The 24,179-nt window shown below is 40.4% G+C and overlaps 1 protein-coding gene across 10 annotated transcripts in view; it reads left to right on the top strand.

Annotated features, from left to right (window-relative positions):
- LOC110834417 (uncharacterized) overlaps positions 1-23,241 on the top strand; it is a 206,668-nt gene extending 183,427 nt beyond the window's left edge. For 8 of the 10 annotated variants that reach the window (XM_087348499.1, XM_087348497.1, XM_087348496.1 and 5 more), the window contains one exon: positions 14,630-22,901. The gene's annotated coding sequence lies outside the window, so the exon portion shown is untranslated. Of the gene's footprint in view, positions 1-14,629 lie in introns of all 10 variants that reach the window. The other 2 variants (XR_015535049.1, XM_087348493.1) reach the window with 2 other exon arrangements.
- Positions 23,242-24,179: the final 938 nt, after the last annotated feature.

The following is a 24,179-nucleotide window of genomic DNA, read 5'->3' as shown; positions in this document are numbered from 1 at the left end:
AAGTTTTCCCTGAACGCATTTGGTTAGTGGTACATATAATGTGTTACATTATAATTAGTGGTACGCCAGCGATAAAGTTTGAGAACCCCTCAACCAGAATATGTGAGACCTTGCCTGATCTGAGAAGCTAGATACTGAACGCTGCATCTGTTAATTTTCGACCTCATGGTAGTGCTGATTTATCTCCCGAGTGTAGTCTCTTTGCTGTGTGAAACATCGCTGCTTAAACTTTCTTAAATCTAAGATTCTTTAAACTTTCAGTTTGAGCGCTGCTGTCACCAGTGAGGCAAATTATAATTTATACGGTACAAAATCGTTCGAAAGAAGTACAGGGAAGTGCTGCTACTAATTTGACTTCACCTCCAACAAGAACCCCAATTCCGTTTTACTTTTCAGTGTCTGCTGGGTCTAATATGGGATATCTTGGAGCTGTTGGCTGTGGGTCGCCAGCAGGTTCTATTTTGCTTTTCACTCTTCTGGGTGGATGCAAACGATCATTTTTACTGCAGCGTTTGGCAATTTTCTAAACTTCGTGAAGAGCCTGTGATGTTCGGTTCTTAATGGACATTATACACACACACACACACACACACACACACACACACATTGAGAAGGGTAGAAAACATTATATCGCGATTTATTGTTTTCTACTGAATTGATAACGTGGGGTGCAGAGTGCGAGAGCTTCCATTGAAAACTTGTTAAAAGCAAGAGATGGAGACGTGATTCAGTGTTAATCCAAATCGGGTTGCCGCTCTGTGTTAGAAACTGTTTGAGCTTGCTGTCAGGAGACGTGATTCGGTGTTAATCCAAATCGGGTTGCCGCCCTGTGTTAGAAACTGTTTGAGCTTACTGTCAGGGGACGTGGTTCGGTGTTAATCCAAATAGGGTTGCCGCGCTGTGTTAGAAACTGTTTGAGCTTACTGTCAGGAGACGTGGTTCGGTGTTAATCCAAATCGGGTTGCCATAATGTGTTAGAAACTGTTTGATCTTACTGTCAGGAGACGTGGTTCGGTGTTTATCCAAATAGGGTTGCCGCCCTGTGTTAGAAACTGTTTCAGCTTACTGTCAGGAGACGTGGTTCGGTGTTAATCCAATTCGGGTTGCCACAATGTGTTAGAAACTGTTTGATCTTACTGTCAGGAGACGTGGTTCCGTGTTTATCCAAATAGGGTTGCCGCCCTGTGTTAGAAACTGTTTGAGCTTACTGTCAGGAGACGTGGTTCGGTGTTAATCCAAATTGGGTTGCCGCCCTGTGTTAGAAAATGTTTGAGCTTGCTGTTAAGAGCGCTGGCAGAATCTGAACACATTCTGTCACCTGATGTCTGACTTCTTCCGTGACCACGGCGAGGCTGAACATCAAGATGCAGTAATCATCCAGCTTCAGCCTGCAGCCTTAAAGTTGTCTGTGCCAACTTCAAGCTCTCGCGTTGAACAGTCTGACATCAAAGCTCTGTCGCTTGGTGCAAAGAAAGACTGGGCAAGATAAGGAACTTGGGGGTGGCAGTACCGCTGTTATAATCTGTTTTCCTTATGAGGATAATTCACTGGCGAGTCTAGGGAGAAGCTGTACCAGGCCAAAAGCGATCTGCAGCAGGAAAATGAAAAGTTTTGTTGCAAAAATGAAGCAGTAGTCAAGAAAACATGAAAAGATTCTCTTCTGATACCGAAAATTTCGACTTACAAAAATTTTCAGTGAATTCTGAAAGTTTCGATTGAACTGGCGGTAATGAGGACACTAAACTTTATTCTGACTTACCCTTGCTCCCAACATCTGCGTCGAGAACAATGGATTCAGTGCCTGGAGTGCTGCCGCTGGGGTCTCAGGCATTGTGGGGGCTCTCGGTCCCCTTTGTGTGTCTCCAACACGAACAGCAACTAATATACAAGAACTTCTGATATTTTGTTTTTTGTCAAATATATTAAAAATAAAATAGTTTTAAATTTCATGGGCACATTGATATGGCTCTCATATTTGGAAGCAAGTGTATGTTAAATTTCTTCAATTTTAAAGTTTCTCGTTGATTTTTATTGATTTTAATTTCTTATACTTGACGTGAAATGAATGTCAAGTCTTTTATTTTTTTGAATATGAAGGATTATTGTCATATTCGGCACCTTTACCCTCTTAGACTACACTGATATATCATCCTCTTTGATTGGATTACACTGGCAATATGCGATTAGGCTAAGTATGCGCTGCGCAACCGGTGTTCGATTCCCGGTAGAACAGGGATTGTGTTTTCATCGCAGTCTATCTGCCATACGTTGAAATAGTTCCCGATTTTCTGTTTCATCTTGCCTTCTCTGCCAAAGGTCGTTCTGTCCGTCAGAAACGTAAAAAATAGACAGAAACGCGTATTCATTACTTTTTGTGGGTGGGGAAACGCCGATATTATGACTGACTTTTGTCTGGTTTCTGTCTTAAATCAATATTTTACGTTTTGCTGTATGGCAGTAGTTCTGATCTTCAGAATAAAGCAGACATGTTTGAATATGCATGTGGCGTCGAAGATGAGACACTGCCAGACCTTATGCGCAATCCTCATTCCATTTTCTTCTGTAGACTACACGACAGACATGATGAGGGAAAGAGTGGACCACGTATCATTGGGCAACGCAGTTCTTCCACACTTCTCGTCCAAAACTCTTACGTCGTAGGTCTTTTGTTACATTTCTCGGCAAGTGCAGATCTTCGTACGACATGACATTTCCTTTCTGGCTCACCTGCATTACGATATGGAAACATGCAACGTGCCCCACGTAGAATGTTTTCGTTATAAAACGACAGTCATTAGAGAACCTACGACGCTGATAGTTGTATATCTTTTACTATTTTCGTTCCCTATTTTTTCTCCCTTCTTCCTTGTGGCACCCTAAAGGGAGGTTTTACGCTAGCCAAGAAATCGTCTTGTGTTTCAGATGTCTCAGACGTTTAAGGAACCCTTTCCAGTCCTCGTCATCTTTTTGCATTGTTTGTTACTTGGTGACAAACGGAGCTTCACAAACAACAACAACAACAACAAATGTCCTGCAATGGTGTCTGGCCATTTATCACTGTTGTCAGCAGTCGCTTCAGATTGTTTTAATGTTAGCCTCGTAGATGATGGATGCAACTCAGAAAGACATGAAAAATACGGAATTTAAATAACTTCCTTCGAAATCTGTAAGTGAAAACAAACCAGCTTATGGCTCTGATACGAGGTGCGATCGGAAAGTTTCAAGACTGTATCAATAGAGGGCGAACCGGATGTAGTACGAGCTTCTGCCGCTAGGGGGTGCGGCCTACATTCATAGTGAATCAGTGCCAGCCGGCATCATCGAATTAGCATTTGTTTCTTAGTTACGGGCGTTTTGGTAGTGCATTACACCGACCCTCCTGCGATTTCGGAATGGCGTGTGCATCAAAGTTTGCCAAAGACTCGCCAAAACGGCTACGAAAACCTATGAAATGCAATGCGTCGTGCACAAACTTTTGTGTGGCATTCACGTTTTAAAAGTGGCCGAACCTCTGTCGGTGATGACGAGCGTTCTGGACGACCATCTTCGAGCACAACGCCCGAAAATGTTACGAATATTCGGCAGGCCATTCACGAAGATCGACGTCGTACCATCAACGACTTGTGCGACATTGTTGGGATAGGCTATGGGACCTGTCAGCTGATTCTAAAGGAAGAACTCCACATGCGACGTATCATGACAACGCGCCAGCGCACACCGCCCTCAAAGTTCGGCAGTTTTTGGCCTCAAACACCATGGCCGTCATCCCGCACCCTCCTTAGCTCTGTGTGACTTCTTCCTCTTCCCAAAGATGAAAATTCAGCTAAAGGGAAGGAGATTTGAGACGATAGAAGATATTCAGGCAGAATCGCAGATGGTGCTTGACAGGCTGACAAAGAAATATTTCCAGGGATGCTTCCAGGCTTGGCAGCGGCGCTGGGATCGTTGTGTTCACTCCCAGGGGAACTACTTCGAGGGTGATGGATGAATTTAATACCTGAGATAAGTGTACGGGTTTTTATACGCGCAGTCTGGAAACCTTTCGATCGCACCTCGTATATGTGATCTCCCTTGAGAAACTGATATAACTCAAATGTGTCAACAATATTTTTGTAAATTTCCCTTTCGATGTGGTCATGAACTAATTACGACTTCGTCCCGAGTGTGACGCGCCATCCGTCAGGCGTCGCTTTCTAAATTGTGTAATACTTTCATTTCGTGCCGAGAGCTAATTTTTAATCATCTAATTAAGCCGGTATCACCAAGGACAAAGCACAAGCTTTGAATTTCCTCGTTGTTTAATTGTCTTCATTCCTTAATCTCTTGGTCTCGCAAATGCTCATTACACGACGTCCAAATACGTTGTTGTTAGAGGGTGGGTAAACATTTTAGAAACCAATCTCTCATCTATCTCTCTTTCCATCTCGGATAACTTCGGAACCCCATCGCGTTAAGAACTCCTTCCTCCCAGTTTAACGAGTGACAAAATATCGTGGATAAACGGGCGTGGTTTAAAATTATTTTTCTCGCTCTTCAGAGTCCGGTTCCTGGGATCAAATAGCGAAAGTCTTAGGTGGAAATATGTTCATGTAATCGTGGACTTAGGCTGCTGTTGCTCGAATCATCGCAGCCGGATGCCAATCACGGCTGCACGTAGCAGCTCCCTGTCTTCTGGTACCACAACAAGTTCCATTCAATCCCAGATCAATACACACGAGAAGTACTTACTTAACGTTCTTCGGGGTGTACTTCTTGTCTCCTTCGTTTTTCGTTATTCATATTAGACCTAAATCCTTTCCTCTTGTTCCATTTTATCCGCATGGATATTTAAGAGTTGACGTGGAGTACAGCGAAAGAAAACATTTGATTTCTGACTCCCTGTTTGGATTTGATGGTCTTCGATGTAGCATTACTTTCGGTTTTATAAATTCCTCCAATTGTTTGTTTTGCTGAAAGTTGAAAGAGTCAACATTTAGTTCCGTAATAATTTGAAAAAAATTTAGGTGAAGACGCAGGCATGGCGGAATGAAACTCTCGTGCAATTATACCCATAATTTCTTGCTAGCTCCATAGTTGAGTCTTTCCAGAAAAGAACACATTTATTCGGATTTTTAAAGGAAAATTCTGTTACTGTGAAACTCGAAAGTAATTTTACTGCGACGTTCATCTGCGTAGGTTCAATGACGTGTCCTTCAGCTGTTAACTTTAACTTTTAGTCGTGTCTAATTGCATGCAACCTACAATTAATACCTCTTGGTGAGTAGAATTCTGTTTCGTATTGTATTAACAGCTGGTACTGAAGTTTAAATCAAAATAGTCATTCAACAACGTAAATAAACAGTAAATTATGTTTCTAGTGCAGAACTTCGATTTCTTAACTGTAGAAAGCTTGGTAAAGAATTATTACGTAATGAGTCATGTTGTGGTTATGTTCTTGAATATTTGCTTACTCGAAGAATATTATTCTTAGAAATTAGAAAACTTAATAAAATTACTTGTCACCTGCGAATATCAAAATTAGAGAAGTTAAAGACAATTGTGCAGCAAAGTGTAAGATACTTGGATCTAACACGAAGGATTATGTTCCAGTATTAAGTTATATACAAGGAGAAAAGAAGCTGATGGAAATCAAAGACATAACTGATGTCTTATTTAAATGCAAAAGACTTTTTAGTACGAGAACGCTGGAAGGGGGAGTCTGTGACGGATACGCCACACCAAGAAGAAAAACGAGAGAGAGATGGATCGAAGAGGAAAGCGATAAAGTTGGGGAAGAACAGGAGGATGGGTGGAGAAATGTCTGCGTGGAAGGCGATTCTAGAAAGAAACCTTGAAAATACTTCTAATACTTCGTGTCAGATATTTCTAACGCTTAGAGACTGAGACGCTTGAATTTATTTATTTATAGTTTATTTAACGACACTTTTCGAGTAGCTCAGACTATGTAGAGTCAACGGACGCTGAATTCATTAGAAATTACTGAGATGAAACAGGCAGTATGTCACCTTCACCGGGAAGCCATTTTAAAGAATGGTTTTAAACGTAAAATAAAAATGTTTTAATACCAAAAAACATACTGTTACTTAAAGACCCAGTTCAACAAGTGAAGGAAATTTTCTCGAGAAATTCTCTTTAATTTGTTATGAACAAATTAGATTGATAACTGCAAGCTGTTTCACGTGGAAACGAGACTGGCAGTTGAAGAAAGTCACGAAGAGATTTGATGGGTTTTTTTTTTAATCCTGCGAGGAACTTCACGTCGAAAGTATCGCACAGCTTCTGCTTTCTCTCCTGACGCGTTGATTCGCTTTTTGAAAGAAAGTTCGCGCTGTGCCCACTTGCCCTGCGTTACTTTCATGTCACTGGACGTTTCGTACGATCAGTAATTTAAACTAATTCTGAGTGATACTTCCAGCGTAAACCAATATCGCGCCTCCAAACAACATTTCGCATTCCGTTTGAAGTGGCGCCTCTGATGAAGTGACCTCGGTGTGACAGATTGCAATTTCGTTGCCAGCTCTACACAGCGTGATTCATAATCTCGTATATATGTAACGGGCAAACTTTGAAATCCGGCAATGGATAGACTGCCTAAAGTCAGTAGGGAAAGTATGAAATTCAGGTATTCTATGGAATGCCCAGGCATTTTATAAAATGCCTGGAACTTTTAGGCAATGTATGATTCTTTAGGCAAATATATAACAAAGAAGTTTCTATAATACGATTTATATAGTTTTATTTTATCTTTTATATTTGCAAAAACTTAATTTAAAACAGTTTTTTAAATTCTCAAAACTTTTGTAAGGTTAGGTTAGTAAATAAAACAATTTTTTAAATTTTCAAAACATGTGTTAGGTTAGGTTAGTAAATGAAACACTTTTTTTAAATTCTCAAAACCTTTGTTAGGTTAGGTTAGTAAATAAAACACTTTTTAAATTCTCAAAACATTTGTTAGGTTAGGTTAGTAAATAAATCATTTTTTTTAAATTTTCAAAACTTTTGTTAGGTTAGGTTAGTAAATAAAACATTTTTTAAATTCTCAAAACATTTGTTAGGTTAGGTTAGTAAATAAAACACTTTTTTAAATTCTCAAAACATTTGTTAGGTTAGGTTAGTAAATCATTTTTTTTAAATTCTCAAAACTTTTGTTAGGTTAGGTTAGTAAATAAAACATTTTTTAAATTCTCAAAACATTTGTTAGGTTAGGTTAGTAAATAAAACACTTTTTTAAATTCTCAAAACATTTGTTAGGTTAGGTTAGTAAATAAATCATTTTCTTTAAATTCTCAAAACTTTTGTTAGGTTAGGTTAGTAAATAAAACATTTTTTAAATTCTCAAAACATTTGTTAGGTTAGGTTAGTAAATAAAACACTTTTTTAAATTCTCAAAACATTTGTTAGGTTAGGTTAGTAAATAAAACATTTTTTAAATTCTCAAAACATTTGTTAGGTTAGGTTAGTAAATAAAACACTTTTTTTAAATTCTCAAAACATTTGTTAGGTTAGCTTAGTATATAAATCATTTTTTTTTAAATTCTCAAAACTTTTGTTAGGTTAGGTTAGTAAATAAAACATTTTTTAAATTCTCAAAACATTTGTTAGGTTAGGTTAGTAAATAAAACACTTTTTTTAAATTCTCAAAACATTTGTTAGGTTAGCTTAGTATATAAAACATTTTTTTAATTCTCAAAACCTTTGTTAGGTTAGGTTAGTAAATAAAACAATTTTTTTAAATTCTCAAAACATTTGTTAGGTTAGGTTAGTAAATAAAACACTTTTTTAAAATTCTCAAAACCTTTGTTAGGTTCAGATTCAGTAGCTTAGTGTTTTCGCGACTATCTTGCACAGCCTCCATCTTGACAGCTTGCCCAATCGACTTTGATTAATTTTAATTTACACAACCAAACAATATTAACATTACGATTTATTTCATACTTTGCCTACTGACTTTAGGCATTCTATACAATGCCGGTAACAGATACTCTGGTTCGGTCGAAAGCGAAATCAGTACGAACATTTCTTCAAACTTCAGCGACGCAATCCACTCATCTGACTAGTTTGTGACCGATCATCCTGCTATGGTTTACGCTGAACAAACTCACAAGAAACTAAACTTTAACAAGTAAGAATTATCAGCAACATTTTAATGAGAAAGAGTTAATTTTGAATCTTGGTATGAAATTTTAGTTAGTTACTTCTTTGACCGGCGGGTATCAAGTTTATCAGTGCGCTAATATCTCTCAAGTTTTCTTCTGAGAGGTGCTGAGTGTTCTATGTCGTGTCTTACACTGTTCTGACAGAGCCCATACATCCAACGCCACTGTTATCAAAGCCACCTTTGAACATTAATTGTCCTGAGCCATTGCATCCACCTACATCGTCACGAAGTATCTCCCTAACATCATTGATTTCGCCTCGTTTTATATGAACAAGTTATCAAAAACACACATTACCTGATAGTTTTAGCGCATTTGCCAGAATTTAAATTAAATACTGTGAAACATGGTACATGCCTTGATATCCATGGAGGAAAAGAACAGATGGTGTCGGAGTAGCTTATTGCCTCCATCTTCAGGGCGATGAATGAAAGTTATTATTAATACAAAGTAACGACAGTGTTTCCCAAGTTAACCGTGGTTTCCATGTGATGACGTCACCTTGGAGGATCATGAGTAATGTCATCACAATCGATAATCCTCTCTCGACTCACGTTGGCATTATTTGATGTATGGAACTGAAAAAGCACGGATGTGGTATAACCCCCGATGTCATATCGTCCATGCCAAATTTTATTATCTATCTAGCCATTCTCGAATTATTATATGCTTTAGGGCGATGACGTAATCACTTGTCACAGGGGATCATGGGTACTGGAGCCAGCTTACGACATTGAATATCCGTCACGTTGGTATTACCGAAAATGGGATATCGAAACTGAGAGCTTGGGCTAGCTTCCAGTGGCGTAACCTGGATACCAAATATCATGAAAATCCAGTTTAGCGATTATTGAATATTTATATGCGGACGGACAGACGGACGGACAAAGTTAACTTCAGTGGGCGCTTCGGATGGATGCGACCGTCACTGAGAATGATGCGACTTTAGTGCGTGAGTTCACCGTTGCATCTCAGCCAACTCAGAGATTTCTGTGCAACTTCGTGTTCACACGAAGTTGCACAGAAATCTCTGCAAAAAATCCCTGAAAAAAGCGAATAATTGTGAATTACCTACTACCAGTAGACCGATACCGATATGGCGGCCGTGCCGACATTTGAGAGAAACACTAAAGCCTTTTAATTTGTGTTGGAGATAGAAAAATGGTCAGTGGTCTGAAAAGAAGTGAAACTTTATGAGGATAACTTTTGTTGTGGAATGTGTAACAAAAAGGAGTTGCTACGAAATCTTGTACGAGGGTGAGTCAAATGAAAACCGTAAAACTGAGATAAAAATTCGAAATATCGCGCCATTGTCCTATAAGTTGGCAGACATGTTACCAATGATATAAAGAGTATCTTATAGGTGGTAGTATAATGCAGACAAACATATCGCCATCACAGTGCCAATTTGAAAATGGCTGCTCCACTAGTTACGTGCACGAAAGAAGAATAACGTTCTGTAATTCGTTTTTTGATCAGTGAAGAATCTTGAAGAATCATCTTCGACCTGCAGTCAGATCAAAGCGACGTGGACTTTTGACTAGAGGTGTCCTTGACATGATAATGCTCGGCCCCACTCTGCCCGTGCAACAGTTGCAACAATCCAAGACTTGCACTTTGAGTGTCTTCCACATCCGCCATACTCTCTAGACTTAGCCCCAAGTGATTACCACATGTTTGGGTCACTCAAAGAGGCGATGGGAGGAAAGAAGTTCCGTTCTGACGAAGAGATACAGCAGGCGGTGCATGAGTGGTTGCGCAGACAACCACAAGAATTTTTTTCTAGAGGAATCCATACACTTCGTAAACGCTGGAGGGCCTGTATTGAACGAAATGGAGACTATGTAGAAAAATGATATAGTTGTGTACCGCTTTCACTCAATAAATTAAATTTTAAAAAAAAAATTACGGCTTTCATTTGACTCACCCTCGTATATCGGAGAAGGGCGGAGGGGATTTGAACTCCACTGCTTCATCTCCTTATCTTCTGTTCCGTGAGGTGAGGCAAAGCTAGGAAGGTCGTAGGTCTGTCGGAATGGAGCGCCTGACATCCTGTATGCGCAATTATATAATAATTACTCTATTTACAAGTACTTTTATTTCATAACTAATCTTTCACATCTGTAGTCTTGGGTGTCATGTGGCTTGCTCTCCACCGTTTGCCAACCCTATATCAGACCAGTCAGTGTCTCCTTGACATTAACAGGTTTTCCAAATTCATACAGAAAATGTATAGTATAATTTTCCACGACATTGGAATTCTCATTTCAAACTAGTGAAGAATATTTAACGTAATCAAGGGTGTAGAAAAAATCTGTAAATGAATTTCCAGTTAAATTTCAACGGTCGTTGCTATTTCCCACAACACGAAGATTTTCGTTTCCAACAACCGACGATCACTCGACGGTTTATCGTAGCATCCCCCGTTGAATTTCAACGGGCGTAGGAAATAGACCTGTGTAATATTTTAACTAGGAACATTGAAAACGAAAACCGGGTGCAGAGTGCGTATGGAAATTCAGAGAATTTCGACACTGACTTTGTTTAATGACGCTTGAACTGCCGTGCAGTGTGCAATGATAGTGTACGAGGTGCGATCGGAAGGTTTCCAGACTGCGCGTATAAAAAACCGTACACTTAACTCAGGTATTAAATTCATCCATCACCCTCGAAGTAGTTCCCCTGGGAGTGAACACAACGATCCCAGCGCCGCTGCCAAGCCTGGAAGCATCCCTGGAAATCTTTCTTTGTCAGCCTGTCAAGCACCATCTGCGATTCTGCCTGAATCTCTTCTATCGTCTCAAATCTCCTTCCCTTTAGCTGAATTTTCATCTTTGGGAAGAGGAAGAAGTCACACGGCGAATAAGGAGGGTGCGGGATGACGGCCATGGTGTTTGAGGCCAAAAACTGGCGAACTTTGAGGGCGGTGTGTGCTGGCGCGTTGTCATGATGCGTCGCATATGGAGTTCTTCCTTTAGAATCAGCTGACAGGTCCCATAGCCTATCCCAACAATGTCGCACAAGTCGTTGATGGTACGACGTCGATCTTCGTGAATGGCCTGCCGAATCTTCGTAACATTTTCGGGCGTTGTGCTCGAAGATGGTCGTCCAGAACGCTCGTCATCATCGACAGAGGTTCGGCCATTTTTAAAACGTGAATGCCACACACAAAAAAAGTTTGTGCACGACCCATTGCGGACTCCCCAAATGCTTGCTTTAGCATTTCATAGGTTTCCGTAGCCGTTTTGGCGAGTCTTTGGCAAAATTTGATGCACACGCCATTCCGAAATCGCAGGAGGGTCGGTGTAATGCACTACCAAAACGCCCGTAACTAAGAAACAAATGCTAATTCGATGATGCCGGCTGGCACACTGATTCACTATGAATGTAGGCCGCACCCCTAGCGGCAGAAGCTCGTACTACATCCGGTTCGCCCTCTATTGACACAGTCTTGAAACTTTCCGATCGCACCTCGTAGTGTAATTTGTGAATGATGAAGGCGAAAGTATCTGGAAAGAAGAGTCAGAAAGCTGTCTTAATGTTACACCGAAACATTTGCCTTGAAAGAGTGCGAAAAACCTCGCAGTAGTCAATCTCCGACCGAAAGTCGACCCCGGAACCTCCCACTAGTGAACGTCCCCCTCCTCACAGCACAGATTTGTGTGCGTCTGGTGCGTTTTCTGTCTCGTTAAACGTGTGGAAAGCTGATCCCCGCTTTTCGATGCCTGGCAAATGGCTCGTCAGAATGTACTTTCATGCTCCGAATGATTCCATCTCTGTCAAATCAATGACAATTCAATAGAATGCGTGACGCGACCTAGCGGAGTCCCTGAATATTAGTCTGTCCCCTCTCAAATCGTATTATTACGCTAGAACACTCCGATTTGAAGATTCCTATTCGAAACCTTACATTGAATCACGTATACATCGACTTCTCGCCAATTTCGTAACGTAAAGAGTCTTAGCAAAATGTTTCTTTGAAGTATAAACTAACTCACTTCGAGAAATTAGTTTATTTGTGCAGTGGCAAAACCTGCATGTCTTGAACATCCGTGCTTCAGTAGCACTGACATGGGAAAGCCGTCGCTTTATTGTTCTTTGGATTATCGAGACCGTAGATGTCCTACCTAGTACGAGCATAATGAGATTAATTAGTTGAGGGTTTCCTCTTAAACCGGAATGTTTGAGTGGATGTAACTTAATAAGTACTTATTACCTGATAAATGGTTTCTAGTGCTGTAAGACAGATGGCGACGGGAACCCAAGCACACAGCAGAAGCTAGTGTTTATAATTTTTAAGTTTTCAACTTGAATTTTACTTGCATCTGAATTCTTGTTAACATCACTACATAAAATTTGAAGAAACGATCTATTCTTTGCCGTTGTTTAAATAACATTGGAGCCGAAACGTCGGTAAAAGTTCCAAATAAGTAACGCTGTTTTATTCTCGTACTTTTATATGCAGACCGCTAACATACCGTGAAATTACAGCTACGTAGTCTACAATTTTACGCCGTATTCCTCAGCCACCCAAATCACAAGTTGGTAGTTCTGTCCACGACCAACACCAGCAAAGAACGGGAATAGTTCTTGAACCTGTCCGTTTTCACAGGCACGGCGAAGACAAGTGTGAAATTGAGAAATGTTCTTGCGTCTCTCACATTTCTTCCGGGACAGTAAACACAAGAACATCTCTCGATACCTATTGTCTTGTGGCGTCGCGCATTGCACTACTACGTCTTTCTGCATCACGTGGTTTAAAGCGTCAGCGGTGAAGTCCCCGGAGATGTTCAGGTGATCGGCTGGATCAGTGGTTAGGTTAGGTTAGACTAGAACAGGCATCCGCGGGAACTGAGAACAAGACTGGACTAATTGCATTAACTTTTCAGAACTGTTTCTTATGCACACAGTTTAATCTATCTCCTTAACAAATATAAGACTATCAATCAGGAAGAGAATAATATTGAAAATGTGTAATCTGTTTCGGACTATACACGTGAAAATTCTGAATTCTGAATGCATTTAGGTAAAATAAAAAATATACCGTATCATAGAAAAATTACGGAAGTCCACATTCGCGTTGCAATACGATGCAAAAGCCGTGCGTTCATTTCGTGCTAGAGTTCTTTGGTAGATGAGGCCTTTGGTCAGCGCGATCTGCAGACCTTACCCTGCCAGATTTCTCTCTGAGGAAATTTATCAAAGAAGAGTTTATTCCAATAACCCACGAAGTTTGTAGAAACTGAAACACAACACTGAACAGACTGTTGCCAAGTTGCCAAAGCTGACTCAGGACGCTTAGTAAAGTCGCAACGTAACAGACTGGATGCTTGTCTTTCCGAGAAGGCGGTGGATGTGTTAGCATCAGCTGTAAAGTTGTTCTGTCAGGTTTTCCTTACAAAAACAAGAAAACAGCTGGTCTCTCTTCACTGAAGCTCACAGACACTGTTGTAATTAGACTTGCATTTAAATGGGTCATCAGAAGTGATTATAGTCGCATATAACGTTACCAGAATATGTGGATAGCTAATGAATCTTTCGAAATTGTGGCAAAATTCAAGTACTTTTGGACGACACTAACAAATCAGAATGACATTCATGACGAAATCAAGATCGGGTTAAATTCAGGGAATGTTAACTATTATTCAGTCCAAAATCTTTTGTCCTCCCGTCTCATATTTAAAAAACTAAAGATTAAAATATACAAAAGTGTAATTTTGCCAGTTGTGCTGTATGGGTGTGAAACTTGGTCTCTCACTTTGGGGGAGGAACATAGACTGAGGGTCTTTGAGAAGAGTGTGTTTCGGAGGATATTTGGACCTAAAGGGGAGGGAGACGGATCATGGAGAAAATTGCACTTCACGGCCTGTACTCCTCCCCTGATGTTGTTAGGGTGATTAAATCGAGGTACGGGTGTTTGCAGGGTACTGGCTACGTAGACCTAGGCTTAGGTGGGAGGACAACGTTAAGATGAACCTTTTGGGAAGTAGGAATCGATGGAGCGAACTGGATGCAGCTGACTCAGGATAGAGTTAGGTGGCGGGCTTTTGCGAAAGCGGTGATGAACCTTCGGGTTCCATAAAGAAAGTGGGCTACTCTTTGACAAGCCGAGTGTACAATCGCTTTTTCAAAGAATATCCTGCACCAAACAGTGAGTGAGTGGCATGCCCTCTCATTTTGTTCTTGTAATGGACGTGTTTAACCCTGAATGTTTTTATGACGAACAAAACATCTGTAATGATGTCACAATTAATGTCCGTCTCCCACCGAGTCTAGAAGCTTTACTTAACACAGTCATTATTGTTTCACGCTTTGGTGGCGTACAAAGCAAGATCACGGTTGATGTTCAACTGACCTGTACAAAATGTTATTTCTTATTCTGCATGTTTGTTATGTAATATCCAACAGGCCTTTTACTTTTAACATCCTGTTTAATGTTATCTGTCGTATTAATGCAGATATTTTATGTTCAGCAGGCCTGTTAGCGGAGTCATCCATTGGCAGGACGCAGGGCTTAGTGACTCGTCCTGTTTGGCTGTCGACAAGACTAACAGTGGGACATCTTTTTTCGTGTGGTCGTTTTCATAATAAGTGATACTATCAGTGATTCATACTGCAGCATCCTGTTTGATGTTTACAGGACTGTTAATATAATGTCCTGTTTGAACACCCGCGTTCCACATATCAGGAGTGATGATTCTGAGCTCCGTTCAAGAATAAGTGTGCATCGGACAAGTGATTTCCCTGTTGTGATAGACACGTTGTTTGCATTGCCTTGATATTGTTTAGTGGACCAAGGCTGCATTACTGGGTGTGAATATTAATATTAAAGAGCGTTGCTGTTATAGAAATGTTTTAAATAAGTTACATTGATCACATCGGAGGGGGCGAATGGCGACTGTAAATAATGCGAATAAGGGCGTGTGGAACCGAAGTAGTTCTTGCGCTGTATCGTCCGGAAGCTCCGGTTTTAAGACGGTGTCCCTTATCTGCTGCGTGTATCTGGTTACCGCGTGCAGATCCACGCAGGCCGAACCTTGCATCGACATCTCGCTGATTGCTGTTATCTCGAGAAGCACAGGCCACGTATACCTCGCGCGTCTGCCCGTTTCATTATTCAACCAAATTGCCATCTTCCCTGCACACCTCGCTCTAGGGTCGCAGATCTGCGTTTTAAATGCTTAGAGATTTTTTCTTCACCCCTATTCAAGACCCTTTCCTCTGTCATTGAGGTTGACATGAGAAGAAAGAAAATATTGAAGTTTCTGTATATGATCGTTTAGAAAACGTTCACGAGCCAGGGCGGCTCGGTCGGTGAACAGACTGACTGCTGGCGGACAATCTGGTTTACATCTTGGCCGCTGCCTTGAAAGCGATCGCTCAGTTTCGTGAAACTTTACCTCCACGCTCCCTATACGCCTTTACGCTATGGTGGTTACCCACAGAGACAGCTTTACCTCTGTACTTCACACTAAGATTGTTATAAATTGTTGTCTTGCCCGGTTCACTGTTAGCCAAAGAACAAATTACAACGTAGCATTCAGAGCAGACTAAGATTTTGTGTTCTTCCGTTTACAAAAATTACGTAAGTTAGGATTACTTTAATTACTTGGAGGTTTTGCAACTGTTTCTTTAGTAATATCTTCATTCTCTATTCCAGCTAACCTATCATAACCTAACCTAACCTATCCTAATCTAACCTAACCTAACCTACTTTATATCCTAAAATAACCTTACATCACGGATCTGTTATACAGGGTGATTCAAAAAGGACTTTACAACTTTGAAAGTGTATATAAATTTATTCAGAAGGCTTACAGAATCAGTTGAGGTGTCATTTTGTAGCAAAACAAATCAAGTTTTTCCTCAAACAGTCATTTTTGTTCGATGTGATTGCCATTGGTGATACTGCAGACATCCCACCTGAAATCAATTTCTTGCCAAACACGATCCAGCATATCCGGTGTGACTTCTGCAACTGCGGTGGTGATTCGAGCTTTGAGATTGGCAGGTAAGGGTGGAACATACACACGATCTTTAATGAAAGCCCATAAGAAAAAATCGAGAGGTGTCAAATCTGGAGAACGAGGTGGCCATGCTATCGACCCTGTTCGATCAATCCACCGACCTGGGAAACGGTTATTGAGGAAATCCCGGACTTCTGTGAGGTAGTGAGGTGGTGCGCCGTCTTGCCGGAAGTGAACGCGTCCTTCTTGGTCATTTTCAAATGCACTGCCGCTTGCGCTCGCGGTGAAGGAATTCGGTACTACAGCACAACGTGAGTCAAACTTGATTTGTTTTGCTACAAAATGACACCTCAACCGATTCTGTAAGCTTTCTGATTAAATTTCTATACACTTTCAAAGTTGTAAAGTCCTTTTTTAATCACCTGGTATATGTGCTAAACGCACATATAAATTTCCGCTTTTTTCCATTCGAGGCATAATAAAATTATATACTTTTTGTTAAATATTCACATTTGTTGGTAAAATTATCAACATCCTGGGTAAGCCATGTTCGGATTAAAGGCTTCAACACTGTGTTTTATTACTTTTATAATGCGTTACAACTTCGGGCAACTGTAAAGAATTAAGAAATTATCGAAACGTCGACATGCTGAAATCAGCGTTCCTTTCATCATTGTCAAATTTAACGGTTAAGCCAACATATTTCGGTTAATTTAAATTAAACAGTTGAATTTCCTCCGTGTCGTACGTAATGGTGGTACGGCCTTTTTTTCGCTCATGAGGGCGTCGTCTGTGAACGACGCGAAGACCGAATTTTCTGTGTTGACACTCCAAGTTAAGAGCTCTGCTCTGGCCCATAATAGGTAGAGTAATGCCTTGCTTACGTCACATGAACTGCGTTGCCTAGCAACACCTGGACTACTTCTGAAGGGCCGTGCGTAAAACCTCGTTATAATGTTTATGTAATTGGCTTGCCGTCACTCGGGGTCTTGTGCTGGAGCAGATATCAGCTAGGAGTTTAACACCTGCCAAAATTTAAGTGGTTGAACTATAACCAGCAACATATTTTCTGACGTTATGCTTAGCTTATTTAATGACGTTTACTCGGTTGTATCATTGTGAACGATGAATTTTGATGTTGAATCAACAGGTCGTGGTCTGTTCATGCGGTTAATCGGGGTGCGTGAGGAAAACCACGAAATATGTGAGAATTTGCCAAGTGAGACTGAGTCCTCGCGACCTTGGATTGATGCGCCATCTCGTCTAGTAGAAGTTTACCGAAGTTTCGGAGATGCTTGCTGCCTCCACCATCAGATCGAAATTCTCGTAGGTGAACAATCCAGCCCGGGTCTTCGAGACACGAAGCAGAAATGCTTTCGTAATGTAATTTGCGAAAAGTTTTAAAATAAATCATATCTCCTGCGATGTCACCTACGTGAACAGATTAAAGTGAGAATTTCGGTTACAGCGAGCTCGATTCGTATGCTAATTATCTCTTAGACGAGAGTAATTCTAGAATCTGGCACGAGAAATGAAGTGTCCGATAGTGTGAAGAGATGAGCTGAGACCTCTCAACAGCTCGATTGACTAGTAGCACATTTTTTTATAAAGTTTTCGTGTCTAATTTACATTCACGCGGCTCTGCGCTGAAGTTATGCTGTATGAAAACTGTGTGTTGTGCGTCAGTGTAGAATAATCGGCTTGCAATTTCAGGACGCAGGGAGACAGAACTTTACCTCAGACGAACGTTGCCATAAAATGTTTAACAGTGACTTCTCTTCTATGTTTGTTGCTGATATCTCACGAAAACCGTAGGAAATCACAGCCCATTATACAGCAAGAAAATTTTAGTCGAGAAAACGTTTGGTGCAGACTTCTGCGTTATTTGAATTTTTTTTATTAAACTGCCAAACGTGTAGTTTAAATGTTATAATATTAAACGAATCCAGCATAAAGTCATTCTGTCCGTAGCACCGAACTCGTTTGTCGGAGACTTCTGCCTTGCGCTGCAGAGTATACTCTCTTGTATTTTGCAGTCTTTGAATTTCGGTGTGGAAATTGCAGGCAGCTTATTTTGGAAGATGGCGGACATTTTCTCCCGTAGCTCCAGAACAGTAAAACCTTGGCGCAAGACAAAATAACATAGGAGCGTACGAGGTGCCATCGGAAAGTTTCAAGACTGTGTCAATAGCGGGCGAACCGGATGTAGCACGAGCTTCTGCCGCTAGGGGGTGCGGCCTACATTCATAGTCAATCAGTGTGCCAGCCGGCATCATCGAATTAGCATTTTTTCTTAGTTACGGGCGTTTTGGTAGTGCTTTACACCGACCCTCCTGCGATTTCGGAATTGCGTGTGCATCAAATTTTGCCAAAGACTCGCCAAAACGGCTACGGAAACCTATGAAATGCTAAAGCAAGCATTTGGGGAGTCCGCAATGGGTCGTGCACAAACTTTTGTGTGGCATTCACGTTTTAAAAATGGCCGAACCTCTGTCGATGATGACGAGCGTTCTGGACGACCATCTTCGAGCACAACGCCCGAAAATGTTACGAAGATTCGGCAGGCCATTCACGAAGATCGACTTCGTACCATCAACGACTTGTGCGACATTGTTGGGATAGGCTATGGGACCTGTCAGCTGATTCTAAAGGAAGAACTCCACATGCGACGCATCCTGTCTGAGGACCAGAAGCAGAATCGACTTCTCGTTTGTCAGGAGCTCAAAGATCTTGCAAGAACCGACCCCAACTTCCTTTCTAAGCTCCGTGTGACTTCTTCCTCTTCCCAAAGATGAAAATTCAGCTAAAGGGAAGGAAATTTGAGACGATAGAAGAGATTCAGGCAGAATCGCAGATGGTGCTTGACAGGCTGACAAAGAAAGATTTCCAGGGATGCTTCCAGGCTTGGCAGCGGCGCTGGATCGTTGTGTTCACTCCCAGGGGAACTACTTCGAGGGTGATGGATGAATTTAATACCTGAGATAAGTGTACGGGTTTTTATAGGCGCAGTCTAGAAACTTTCCGATCGCACCTCGTATATTCCGTATTACCACCTTCCCCACTCCTGTATTAAAGAAATAAAAGTAATACATAGTGCTAAATTGTCAGGTAGACCGGAACTGTTGTGTGGTTAGCATCCCCCTCGGCTCGGCCTGAAAACAGACTTCCCTTAACGAGACGTTTCGTGGTTTTCTTCGATTACTAGAGGAAGATACTGGCACAGCAGTACCTCATAATTCTTCCACGTCCTTTACAATTCAATTTATCACTGATCTCTCTCTCCGACTTCATTGTCGTGCACTGTTTGTAGAGTGCTTGACATTTAAGGATTCTTTTTTCACGGTCCCCGAGTTGAACTCATCAGATAAGTCTTTTCTGTCGGTCTGTTGTCTATCAGGTAATGTCTCGAGAACTGCTCGTTTTATTTTATTGGAATTATGAGCTGGATTTGATTATGTTTGTACTCTGCTGTTATGGTCGTTGCACAAGAGTTGAGATGCCCTCGTGACCTTACTGCTTAGTAGCTTTACGTTTTCAGACTGTCAAGACAATTGTAAGAATTGATGTCAATTCGTGCTAATGACTTTATTACGATATAACCAGGATTACTGTAAACATTCACATAATTTAATATAATATTCATAGGTTCTTTTTTAGATCGAGCCAGTAACTACATCTTAGAAAAAATTCTGGAGCTAATTAAGACATTTAAATATGATGCTCAAAGAACGTGGAAGTCATAGGATACTTTTAAACAGTGAGCTGTTACGTTGAAATGAAAATAAATGAAATTATACTGTCATCCCCGACGGTTGAAGGCTGTAGTTCTAACGAATATACGTTTACGAACAGCAGTTATATACAGTACATGCAATATTTATTGGAATTAAATTGATTAATCCGTAAATTTACGTACTGATGATTGTCATAAAAATTAATAACTTCGTATTAATTGAGTAATAATTTGTGATTTTATCAGATGAAGAATGACCCATAAGCTCTGTACCCTGGTGTACCGAACATGTGATACTTCATTTTTCAACCAGTCGCGTGAGACCGACCTGTATGGTGCGACTGAAGACAATCGCGGTTGAAATAACGAACAATTAAGTGAAGTTTCGAAGTCGTTAGAGGGCGTGACCTTAGGTAAGTAATGTGTTGTATAAATTAACAGCCTTTACACTGTTCCGGTAACGAGTGTTGAGTATAAGACAGTTAACATTTTGTAATTTTAATTCTAAAATTCGTGCAAGGATCCCGATTTGCATTGCGACATATTGAAATACGTCATTAAATTATAGTGCACCTTAATCTAGGAGAACGTTAAAGCTCTGATTTAATGTATAAATCCTTGAATGATAATGAGATATTTCCTTTAGGGACATTATTTTATGGATAAGTACTTGCTAAGCGTTCTTTCTTTTATTGAAATAAGAAAAGTAGACTTACTAGATTACAATACGGTCCAGGAGTGTGTGTTCTATCTACTTGTAAACGAGTTGATTTGACTTTCACTGAAATTGGTATGAACGTTATGCCATTGCAGGCCCCCAAAACCGCGTAATTATCAATATCCTGTAATCGGCAATGACAGCATGGCGGACACACAAATATTAAGATGGGAGAAACGCTAGGATCATGAAATGTTTGTAGTAATATGTCGTAGAAAATTACGCGGTCCTGGGCAAGGTAGCTTTCTTGCAAAACTTAAAACAATATCATTGCTTTCACCCTTGCAAAAGTTTTTTTTTGACGTAAATACGTCTATATTTTCGGCTGTGTCATTCGGCAAAAAGTGTAACTGCATTGTTATGTTACCTTGGAAACGTCATCTGTTTACTCGGCATTGTTGTTACCTATAAAACATTACATTACCTTACCTAACCTTACATTACTTTACTTTACTTTACATTACTTTACTTTACATTACATTACATTACCTTACATTACCTTACATTACCTTACCTTACATTACATTACATTACTTTACATTACATTCAGCTACCACAGACCCATCTTAAGCGTAACTAATTGAAGTTGAATAAGCAATGTCTTAATCAAACTTATCTCAATTGTAAAGCATGTATAAAGGAAATATTTAGAATAAAGCCAATATATAAACTTCCTTTCCGTATAGACGTATTTACGTCAAATTCTCCGGAACCGTGGTTCCACTGACAACTTTTTTTTTGCCTTTTATTAAACAGCGATAACAAGGAACTAATTGTGATTAGTACAGAGATAAGTTACAAATACATCTACAAATTACAACAGGTCAGCAGTGTCATGGTTTCCTAGAAGAAAACCAACTTCTTACATTAATTATGATATGCTGGTTCAATATCAGGACTCAGTTTTTAAGAAGATATCAGTGACCATTTATACATAATTTTGAAAATAAGCATCCGTCAGTGAATGTTGGCAGAACTGGAGGGTGGAGGCTGTGTACCACATCACATGTTGGCCAGCAGTCGTATATGAGGCTTTGGGCTCCGTCTTTCCCTTGATGTGACACTTCATGCCTAACTTTCCGATGATTATGTTACAATTTGTCCATAAATAAATATAATTCAATATATTTATGATATTTTTTGTTTATTTCCTTTGCCTTTCCACGGTCGCGTTCCCGTACCCACGTTAATCCCGTGAAATATGATGTTGGGACAAGTCGGGTTCACGAAAAATATCCCTTGCGCTGGACGAGGGTTTGTTGTTCTTTTGTTTTTCTTCGAGTTAAGTTGGTCTTCCGATAATGGAGATGGAGAAACGACATCGCTGTGACTGGCAATTGGCGGACTCTTTTTTTGTTATGTGCAACAACACGGAGAGAACAATATGACTATTTACTTCATTTTGGTTTACAGTTGCGAGATCACGACCACGTGTGTGCTGTGTATTGCTGATTGCATGGAAAAAGGGGTGGTAAACAGTGTGCCCGGGGCAAGACGGGGTATGGCTGATATGTTTGAAAAAGTTGTAAGAAGACACAGATTATGTAATAATTATGACGTAGAATATAAAAATTATAAAGTGTACAATGTAAGTTCTAAAAAATAGGCTCCAAAAATGTCGAAACTTTACACATTTTAAATCTGCTTGAGCCTAACGCAGACGGCACACATGTCCACCTCTTCATCATCGTGACTACCAACACCTGCACATGAGTTATGGGCCCATTTCAAGCAAGACGAACACCGGATCCACCCTTCAATAGACTGCGAATAGACATCGCCACAATACAGGATACGCAATTCTACCCTGCCCCATCGTGCTCCGAGTATACTTTTTTAGGTTAGGATTGTCCCACCAAAAATGACATCATGAAAATAAATAGAAATATATTGTGTTTAAAACTTTCAAGAGAACACCTTGTAACATGCATCATTTAACAAGGTGGATATGAATAATGAATAGGTCTTACCTTCACTCGAATTTGAGAAAAAATTGTAAAATGTAGGACCAAAATCCAGCATGGGTGATTATTTCAGAAACTGTAACCACAAAATGGCGCTGACTGACATGACATGACCCTGTGCTGTATGCCATGGTATTTCACCCGGTCCCGATAGATCGCAACGCATTGCAGAGGAAATAAAGCCGATACCCCGTTCTGCCCCCCGCCTCCCCTATTTATTATCGTTATATTCATTGGCACTTCGTAGGTCAAGACAAGTTGGTGAGACTTGAGGTTCTCATGTCGACAAGTAATACTGCGTTTTGCTTCTTTTGTTCTTTCGTAATTCTCTTTTGTGTTCGTTGCTGAATAAATATTTACTCTCATTTAAACTGTGTTATTTCCCATTGCGTCAAAAGGAATGGACTGTGCTTGTTGCAAGTTTTTGGCCAGTGTTTGTGAGTCAAAGACAAGCTTATTTTGTACATGTTACCGGAAATTTTTCAAAATCTAATGTGTTGTGTTATGTATGCCACATTGTTCGTTGTTTATAAGCCAACAGTTACAAATATTGCGGCGGTGCGAAACTTTAAGGTTATGTCTGACATATTTAGAAAGTTTGTATACATGTAAGTAATATATTCTTTCTCAGATACAATGATAATAGTAATATTCTGTAACATATGTACAATTGCAAGCAATAATAAACCAAATGTAGCCCAAAGGTGTTCGATTGTGTGACCATCTGCGGATCATAACTACAGTAAATGTCATTGCCAGGTTGAAAACTTACGAGCCATTCCCCATGGCTCCTGTTTGACGATCAGTTTGACTTCACTCTACGCGGAGTTATGGTTTTTGGGCGGCCAGTGCGTGTAGCTGTCGTCCCAGGAGTCTTAAGCCAGCCATTCACGATCGCTCCATTCGTCCAAATGGCGCGGTGTCGCTCCAAAATTGTACTGTGAATGCGGAAACTCAAGTCCATTGGCGTGGCGCGGTGGGCTCGTCTGGATATTCTGTCGAGCCATAATCCATCCGATCGCTCCATCACTCCATCGCGCCATCGTATCGTGAGTGGCGGAAACGTGGTCCATTCTCATGCCACGAGCCTTCGTCCAGTCAAGTCGAAAGTTGCATAATGTCGGGGCGTGATTTCGTTATTGATGTTATTGATAAATATAGAGAGTTGCCATGTATTTTACAAATAAGTTAAAATATATTATGAGACATGTTTCGCCTCTTAAGTGGCATCATCAGTCATGTGATTCGCGAACTAATTGAAACTAATTAAATGTAAAAAAATAATTACATTTAGAAACTAATTAAATTTTAACAAATATAGTAATAATCCTGACCTTACCTTAAGGTATCCTTTCAAACACTGCAGTATTGCCCTGCAAGTCTCGGGGATAATTACTCCTAAACGTTGTGGAGAAGTAGCTGTCACATAATTCAGTTCTTCATAGTTCATGCCTGAAGCCAAAAATCTCAAAGTCGCTGACAATCTTTCATGAGGACTGATGCATTGTCTCATATTCGTGTCCTGTTTTTGTATCACAGGCGTGACTAGCCCCAATAAGCGGAAATAAGCACACTCATCCATTCGTAAATAGTTTCTCCAGTCTGACAGCTCCAAACTCAGTTCACTAATTAAATTGACGT

This window comes from Zootermopsis nevadensis, unplaced genomic scaffold, assembly GCF_977971745.1.
Source record: "Zootermopsis nevadensis isolate Lab colony 2312 unplaced genomic scaffold, Znev_1.0 Znev_ptg000013l, whole genome shotgun sequence".
NCBI classification, from domain to species: Eukaryota; Metazoa; Arthropoda; class Insecta; order Blattodea; family Termopsidae; genus Zootermopsis; species Zootermopsis nevadensis.
This window is presented reverse-complemented; position numbering and strand designations above follow the sequence as displayed.